Source organism: Geotrypetes seraphini, chromosome 11, assembly GCF_902459505.1.
Source record: "Geotrypetes seraphini chromosome 11, aGeoSer1.1, whole genome shotgun sequence".
Taxonomy (NCBI): domain Eukaryota; kingdom Metazoa; phylum Chordata; class Amphibia; order Gymnophiona; family Dermophiidae; genus Geotrypetes; species Geotrypetes seraphini.
The window spans coordinates 127,853,994-127,863,741 of record NC_047094.1 but is presented as its reverse complement, the minus strand read 5'-3'; positions in this window follow the sequence as shown (position 1 = coordinate 127,863,741).

The following is a 9,748-nucleotide window of genomic DNA, read 5'->3' as shown; positions in this document are numbered from 1 at the left end:
CTCTCAGCGTATGAGAGGTTTTCCAGGGGAGAAGTGATGAAAGTGTGGATGAGGGTTCCTAGCAGTATGCTCAGAAAGAAAAGGTCAGAATTTAGCAATGTCATAGAGAAAGAAATGACAGGTTTTGGTGGTCTGTTGGATGTGTGAAGAGAAGGAAAGATATGTGTCAAATATGACCCCAAGGTTGCGAGCTGATGAGACAGGGAGGATGAGAGCGTTATCCACAGAAATAGAGAAAAGAATAGAGGAAGAGGAGAGGTGGGTTTAGGAGGAAGAGAAGAAGCTCATTCTAGCAATGTTTAATTTTAGATGATGGTAAGACATCCAGGTTGCAATGTCAGACAGGCAGGCTGAGACTCAGGCCTGGATTCCTGTAGAAATTTCAGGTGTAGAGAGGTAGATCTGTGAGTTGTCAGCATAGAAGTGATGTTTAGATCCATGGGAAGAGATTAGAGCACCGAGGGACAAAGCATAGATGGAGAAAAGAAGAGGTTCCAAGACAGAGTCCGGAGGAGTGGTATAACTGTGGTATGTTTGAAGGCTTCAGGCACAGTTGCAGTAGAGTGATAGGTTGAGGATATGGAAGATAGAGGGGATGACAGTAGGAGAGAGGGTGATAAGTAGATGAATGGGCTCAGAGGAATGGAATGGGATCAGAGGAACAAGTAGTGAGTTTGAAGGAGGAAATAAAATGTGCAGTTTCTTCTTCAGTGATTACAGAGAAGGAAGAAAAAATGGCAGGCGTTGGCAGAGTGAACTACAGGAGGAAGAGGTGGATGTGATTTGGTTGAGAACTTGAGGTTAATCTTGTGAACCTTGTCATGGAAGTATTCAGCCATAGTCTGGGGAGAAAGTGGAGGGCGGGGGGGGTGGGGGTGTTTGGAGGTGAGGGCACTTTGAGTAGAGAGTTGAGTGTGGCAAAGATATAGTGATGGTTAGATCCAAGAGAATTAGTCAAGTGGGTGTAGTAATCTTGTTTTGCAAGGAAAAGTGTGGACTGGAAAGAGATCAGCAGGAATTGGAAATGCAGTACTCCCCCCGAAATTCACAAGGGTTCTGTTCCATTAACACCCGTGAATTTAAAAAAACCACAAATGCAATTTACAAGCTGATTGAAGGCAGGAGAGGGCAGCTGGGGCACTGGCGGGTGCTGAAAATTATTTTCTGACCGCCTCTTTCTGGTACTAAAGTCAGGCTACACCAATCAGGAGCTGCTTTGACATGCCAGCCAGTGTGTCAAAGCAGCTACTGATTGGTGTAGCCTGACTTTAGTACCAGGAAGAGGCGGTCAGAAAATACCACGAATTACTGAATCCGTGATTCGCGAACCTCGAATTCGCGGGGGTTTATTGTATACTAAGTCAGCAAGAATGTGGGATTTCAGCCAAAGATGTTCCACAGATTAGGTACAGGAACATAAATAGCGGATTGTAGAAGTCAGTCAGGGCTGGGACTTTGGCATGCCTTACGTGAAATGGGAGAAGCAAGGGTATCAAGAGCAGAATACAGGAACACAAATAGCGGATTGTAGAAGTCAGTCAGGGCTGGGGCTTTGGCATGCCTTACGTGAAATGGGAGAAGCGAGGGTATCAAGAGCAGAGGAAAGAATGATATTATAGGAAGAGACTGTCTCATTGACAGACTTACGTAGCATAGTGTTTCAGAGGAGGGAGGAGACTGTGGTGGAGAGAGTAAATGGGGCCCTAATTTGCTTAACACAAATTTCTTTAAGTAACTCCGGTGTGCTTGGATTGATTGAATTTTTCTTGTGTGATTGCATTCTGTCAAAATGCAAGACAAAGAATATCTGAAAAATATATTTTGTTGGAGTTAATTTTCTGTCTATACTTTTATTGATTTCATTTGTAAATCACCTTGACTTGGTATTTCTAAAGTTGGCAATATATCAGATTTTAAATAAACAAATATTTAGGATACAGTACCAAAATCTTATGATATGTGATATGTGTTAACAAATTATACGAGGACACACAACATATAATATGTTCATATAATAAGTCAAAATGTTGTATGATCGTGGCACCGAGGTACCCCCCTCTTCAAACCCAGCATGCTGCTTCCTCTGTCACTGCTGTTAGGGCTCTGCGCATGTATCAATCGCTCATTGAGTTGGGTCTGTTGGGTTTGCATATAAATGATTTACACCTCTATGCAAATGATTTGCATGCAAACTTGGTAGTGCATCAATCGCTGTTCCACAATTGGCCAGAGAATTGGCCAATAGTGATCCAGTTGGTATTACCAACTGACTTTAGTGCATCTAGCCCTTACTGTCTAACTATTTTCTCACCTTTGCTACCATACCATATCATTTCTTAAAACCTGCAAATTTCAGCTTGGATACATTGTCGTTTTTTTTTTCTTTTCTCTGTCTTAATTTTGACTGTATAATTTATTGCACACTTTTCTTCATAGTGTTTTTGTGTATATCTTATTGATGCAGGCTGTGATCTGGCGTCGTCTTTCCGGTTCAGCTGTCTTCTTGGTGTGGAAGTATTCTGGAGCAACATTCCTTGTTTTTAGAGCAGGCTGGAAAGATTTGAAGAAGCTTCTGGCTATGTGGCTATGTGGATGGTGTCGTTGAGAGTGTTTTGGCTTCCTGGACCATGGGATGATTTTCCAAGGATTGCTGAGAAGGGATGGTGTGCATCTATCAAAGAAGGGCAAAAGTTTCTTTGGCAGCAGGCTGGCTAATCTACTGAAGAGGGCTTTAAACTAGAAGTGATGGGATGGGGCAAGGTGATCAAAGCCCCCGGGTGAGTATAAGCCCTCAATTAAGTAAATCACTGAATACCTCAACACGGATGGGAAAAGTGGGCAATGCTCGAATGCTCGAAGTATGGGGAGCAAGATTCTGGATCTAGAAGCTATGATAGAAGAAGATAAGTTGGATATAGTGGCGATCATGGAGACTTAGTTCACGGAAAACCATGACTGGGATATAGTTATACCAGGCTATAATCTGTTCAGGAAAGACAGTTAGTATATATGTTTTTGTATGTGTCTACTAACCCAACCTGGTTCTGTTTAGTATTTTAATTCTAACTTGTTTTGTTTCTTTTTTAAGACATATTTTATTTCTGTACACTGCCTAGAAATTTGATTAAGCGATATAATTTTTTTTTTAAATAAATTTGAAACAGGGCAGGAAGAAAAGGAGGGGGAGTAGTATTATATGTTAAAGAACATATTAAATCCACACAATTGCAGGATCTGCACGCCAAGGAAGAGGCACTGTGAATCAATTTGGAAACAGGGAATGGTGAATATATTTACATTGGTGTGATATACAGACTTCCTTCACAGACAGAAGTGGACAGAGATTTAATAGTAGACATCCAGAATATATCTAAAAAAGGGGAAGTTTTATTAATAGATGATTTTAACATGCCGGATGTTGACTGGGGTTTCCAGCAGTTGGTAATGGAACCCACACAGGATACTGGACATAGTGCTTACAAATGGGAAAATGTTTCTGATGTTACAGTAGGTGATCATATGGCATCCAGTGATCATTGCATGGTATGGTTTAATAGTATGATAGGTGGATGGAGTCTGAGGCATTTGAGCCAATCAGGGACTTCCTTAGGAAGGAGCCTAAGGAAGTCATTGATTGGCCATTTGTTTTGGGGACTTCCTTAGGCTCCTTCCTAAGAAAGTACCTCATTGGCTCCGGGAGGAGCCTGAGGTATGTGAGCCAATCAGGGCCTTAGGGCCCTCCCCAGTGTATCACATGATGCACTGGGGAGGGGCCTAAAGCCCAGTGTTGTTTTGGGAGGAGCAGGAAGTGTTTCTAGTACCTCCTACTCCCAACTTCCAGGTACAGGGGTATGGGGCTGGGAGAGGGAGAGGGGGAGGAGGTGTCCAGTGGCAGGAAGGAGCATCTTTGGGGGGAGGGTAGGGGGGAGGTTTGGGTGGGTCACAGCAATTGTCGGGGAGGAGGTGAGCGATTGTCGGGGGTCATTAGGGAGGGCCAGAGTTGACAGTGGGGAATTGTTTTTATTTTTTTTAAATGGGAAAGATATTTTGCGTGTATAATACACGCAAAATATCAGAGTCAATCAGGGATTTCCTTAGACTCCTCCCTAAGGAAGTCCCTGATTGGCTGAGGTACCCCGGCCCCTCCAAAGGGAGGACCCTGAGGCACCTCAGCCATTCAGGGCTGTTGTGTTCATGAGGAGCTAGCTAAAATAAAAGTACACAAAGTGATGGGGCCAGATGGTGTACATCCAAGTGTGCTGAAGGAACATAGGGAAATTCTGGTTTCGTCTGACTTACCTTTTCAATGAGTCTCTAAAATCAGGAGTGGTACCGGAGGACTGGAAAAGGGTGGATGTGGTCCCTCTCCACAAAAGTGGTAGTAAGGAAGAAGTAGGGAATTACAGGCCAGTAAGTCTGACTTCTGTGGTAAGAAAATTAATGGAAACACTTTTAAAACAGAGAATGGTGAAGTTTCTGGAATCCTGTGGATTACTGGACCAGATGCAACATGGATTCACTAGAGGTAGGTCTTGTCAGATATATTTGGTCAATTTCTTTGACTGGGTAACCAGAGAATTGGATAGATGGAGTGTGCTAGATGTGGTGTATTTAGATTTTAGCAAAGCCTTTGACAGTGTTCCACACAGACGTCTACTAAATAAACTTAAGTGCCCTCGGGATGGGTCCCAAAGTGGTGGGCTGGATCAAGAACTGGTTCAGTGGAAGATGACAAAGGGTAGTGATCAATGGAGATCACTCTAAGGAAAGAGATGTTAACAGTGATGTGCCTCAAGATTCTGTTCTTGGGCCTGTTCTTTTTAACATTTTTATAAAAGATATTGCTGAAGGGCTGTCAGGTAAGATTTGCCTCTTTACAGATGATACCAAAATCTGCAATAAAGTAGACACCCAGGATGGTGTGAATAACATGAAGAAAGACCTGGCAAAGCTTGAAGAATGGTCTGAAATTTGGAAGCTAAAATTTAATGCTAAGAAATGCAAGGTCATGCATTTGGGCTGCAAAAATCTGAGAGAACGGTACAGTTTAGGGGGGTGAAGAACTTATGTGCATGATAGAAGAGCAGGACTTGGGTGTGATTGTATGTGTTGATCTTAAGATGGTCAAACAGGTTGAAAAGGTTACAGTGAAAGCTAGAAAGATGTTAGGGCGCATCTGAAGAGGTATGGCCAGTAGGAAAAAGGAGGCATTGATGCCTCTGTATAAGACTCTTGTGAGACCTTATTTAGAATATTGTATACAATTCTGGAGGCCACACCTTCAAAAAGATATAAAAAGGATGGAGTCTGTCAGAGGAAGGGAAATCCCACATCCTCCGTAACTGTTCCCTGCACTGCCAGCACTGCTCACACCACTCAGCAAGGCAGCCAAGGACCAGCAGATGCCTGCAGTCAACAGGAGAGGCTCTCACCAAGATCCCAGAGGCACAGTTCACGAAGGCACTATGGCAGGAGTCTACACAGGAGGCACTTTCACCACACCTCCTCCTCCTCCACCTCTAAACACAGCTAAAAACTCAGCCATGGAAACAGCAGCCATGGAAGCGCACCCTCCTACTTCTCCACAGGTTCACCACCCAAGAAAGCGACCAGGGAGTGGATCACCTTGGGTTTGGCAAGCTACCCAGCCAAGCAAGTGGGGCAGTGCATGACACAGTGAGCCAACAGGGGATGATCAGCAGCAGCAGATAATCCTCCTGCTGATCCAGCTTCTCTCTCAGCAGGGGACGCTACCCCTATACCCCCTCCAAACAAAGCTGCACATAGCACAATGGCTGAAGACCAACTTGACCCAAACTTTGACAGCGACTCTGTTGCCGACTTCCTCGGTACTTACAATTCGGATATCTCACTGCCTGACTCCCCAGCACCATATCAGGATGCCCCAGCAATGGACAAGACTGAAGCTCCCCCGAAAACCAACACCAGAGGAACTGGCCTACCCCAAATTCCTCAGGAAGCTGGCAGCCCAGCTCAACATCTACACAGGGGGGAACATCAGAACCTACCAATGACCAACATGAATTCCTGCAATGCCTCAGCAACCACAATACCTCCATAGCAATCCCAGTGTGCAAGACCACCCTGGAATGCAAGGACAAGATATGGCAAATTCCCTTTTCAGGGCTACTGATATCCAAGGGGCAAGTCCACTGAGCAACGGGCTTTGAAAAGACCCAGCTCCCCCACAAGTCCATTGTGGTCACCTCAACACTTAAGAGACACAAAGCAACTCACACATTCTCCAATGCACTGCCAGAGAAAGACCAAAAAATCTTGAATTTCATGGGGAATCCAAAGTGCCATGCATCACTGCATATCAGTTCCAGATGCTTCTATACCAGGAGGCAATTCTTGACAAGATTAAACAGGGCCTCCCATTCACCACCAAGGCAGTCCAAGAAGACCTCCCTTTTCTGCTCCATGACCTCAAAGATTGCAGCAAACACCTCTTCAAATCTAATATAATCTAATCTAGAATTTGTGAGATGCTCTATGCCTGAAAAGGTTCAAGGTGACATACAATTCAAGTTAAGGCAGAGAAGTAGAGGAGGAGAGGAAGGGAGGAAAGGTCTTCTTTCTTCTTTCGATGCTTTTGAGACCACAGCACGCACAAGAGGGATGGCCTATACAACTTGCACCCACTGATTAGACCGCCATTGTGGGACCTCAACCTAGTACTACAGCAACTCACTCAACCCCCATTTGAACCACTGGGGGAAGCAGACTCCAGGTTCCTCACATGGAAAACATTGTTCCTTACCACCATTGCCTCAGACAGGCGCATCAGCGAAATCCAGGTGCTGATCCACCATCCTCCGTACACACTATTCTTTGAGGACCAGGCTGTGCTCAAGATCCACCTCAGATTCCTGCCTAAGATGGCTTCAGCCTTTCACCTAAACCAAGTAATCGTCCTCCCTGCATTCTACTCAGACTAGGGGAAAAATGGTGGACCCAGCTAATGGCCCACCCTGGACTGCATGCAGGCCATGCGCACCTACCTTGACTGGACACAACAGATCAGGCAAGCTTCTCAACTGTTTGTCCCTTATGACTCCAACAAATTAGACCTCCCAGTCACCAAATGCACACTCTCACGATGGATAACCCAATGCATATCCTTCACCTACAGCAGAAAACAACTTGACCCACTACCGGGGGCCCATGCTCACCAGCTCAGGGTGCTTGCCTTGACCTTGACCCACATCCACCATACACCCATTGAGGATCTCTGCAATGCGGCCACATGGGCCTCGACCCACACCTTTGTCCAGCAGTACTGCCTGGACAGAGACCCCTTCAACCCCGCTTTTGGACAAACAGTGTTACAGGCTGCCCTATCACAACAGCAATGATCAGACCAATCAAGGACAGACCCAACCTGAGAGTTTGGGGCCATTCCAAAGAGGGGACAGGACTTGCTCTGGGCATGAGATAATCCCTGGACACTCCCAGGGCCACTTCAAAAAATAAAAAAAAAGAGACTAAGATGTTGCTACTAAGTTAGTTAACTGGTTTGTAGACAAGAAAGATGTTACTGTTGCTGCCCTGTTTACATGCAAGTTTACATGAAAATGTGATGTTTTAATGCCTTAACTGTTCTACCAAGACTATGTTCTACCTCATTAAAATTTTGACAGTGTCCTCCTTTAACTTTGCCCGGCTCGGATTACCACAGCCATGCTAGGAATGTGCCAGCTTGAGTAAGCCTCTACAAGAGACAGCTGCATATCCCTCAGCTTGGGAATCACCCATTTGTGGCTGACTCATCCTGCTTGTCCTAGGAGAAAGTGTAGTTGCTTACCTATAACATAGGCTCTCTGTGGACAGCAGTATAAGTTAGCCACACTACCCACCCTCTTCCCCTAAGTGCTGATCTGGTCCTAGCTAGGGACATTCTGGGGAAGATGGGAGAAGGAGGGACGTAAGGGGGACCTACCTGGACATGCCCAAGGGGGTTCCCAGCAACCAATGATCCCAGAGAGAGAAAGAGAAAGAATCTCTCTGAGCTATTGGAGAGCTTATCCGACCAATTGTAACTGTCAGGGACATCACCCATTTGTGGTTGACTTATCCTGCTGTCCATGGAGAACCTACTGGGCTTCCTCTCCCTTGAAAAGAGGAGACTGAGAGGGGACATGATCGAAACATTCAAGATAATGAAGGGAATAGACTTAGTAGATAAAGATAAGTTGTTCACCCTCTCCAAGGTAGAGAGAACGAGAGGGCACTCTCTAAAGTTAAAAGGGGATAGATTCCGTACAAACGTAAGGAAGTTCTTCTTCACCCAGAGAGTGGTAGAAAACTGGAACGTTCTTCCAGAGGCTGTTATAGGGGAAAACACCCTCCAAGGATTCAAGACAAAGTTCCTGCTGAACCAGAGCGTACGCAGGTAAGGCTAGTCTCAGTTAGGGCACTGGTTTTTGACCTAAGAGCCGCCACATGAGTGGACTGCTGGGCATGATGGACCACTTGTTTGACCCAGCAGCGGTAATTCTTATGTTCTTATGTACATTACAGGTAAGTAACTACACTTTTCATACACTATTTCAGCTTCCTATGGACTTTTACCATACTTATTCCAGAGGGCACTGCATTTTGCCAAGGTTCTAAAGCTCTCTGTTACACACACATAAAAGGTCACCACTTAGACCTCATTGCCACCTCTTCCAAAGACCCTCTCCAAACCCCTATATCCTCCTCAGAAGTCAATTGTTAACAATCATTCTTGTCAGACCACTACATATTCAAATTCAAACTTAACTGGCTTCAGTCGAAAACCAACAAAACCATACCTCCAACCACAATCTTAACCAGAACACCAATCGATGAGGCCACCTTTGGACTAGCTATGACACCATATTCGCCGACCATCCATCACATGACTTCTACACTGCCTGGGATTCTTTCAGTGACAACACTGTAAATCGCTTTGTACCCAAACGGCTCATGCTCAAATACCCAAGGAAATCAGATAAATGGTTTGACAAAGAGCTGCAAATACTGAAACGTCAAGTAAGACACCTGGAATGTGTCTGGATCAAGAGTAAAGGAGAAGACACCCAACTGAAATGGTGAGAGAAATCAAGAGAATACAAATTCCAACTGAAAGAGAAATGCAAAAACTACTATTTCTCCCGAATAAACAATCATGGCCTCAACTCTAAAGAGCTATTCATACGAGTTGACTACCTGACCGATGTCTCACCTCTAACTAGCCCCTACCTTGATCTCCCTTCCTCTACCAATGCCCTCGCTCACCATTTTCAATCTAAAATACAAACCTCAAGAGCAGTGACAAACCTAGCATATGTGACACTCGGGGCCCATCATTTTTTGACCCCCCCAATCTGTATAAAAATATGATTTTTAGTAACAATCTACATGTCACACAAGAGTGTACCTAGGAAAAGGCAGCATCTTACATACTGCAGTGAGCAGTACATCAATACACCCATTGTAAAACTAAACATGCCAGACTAGTACAGATCAATCATGCATAGTCAATCCTAACAGAAAACCATATCTTTTGCCTAGTATGGAATATGTAATCACAAACTGTGACAAATCTAGCTCTCCTCCTAGCTTCATCACAGGATTGACAAGGAACAACAGTAAGCCCCTATGCAGGAGAGCTGACCAGATTAGCTCTGCTGATTAGGGCAGCGCTGACCTCCCTTGCACCAATAATGATGAGCTAGACAGTGACTGCCAGGTAGAGCTC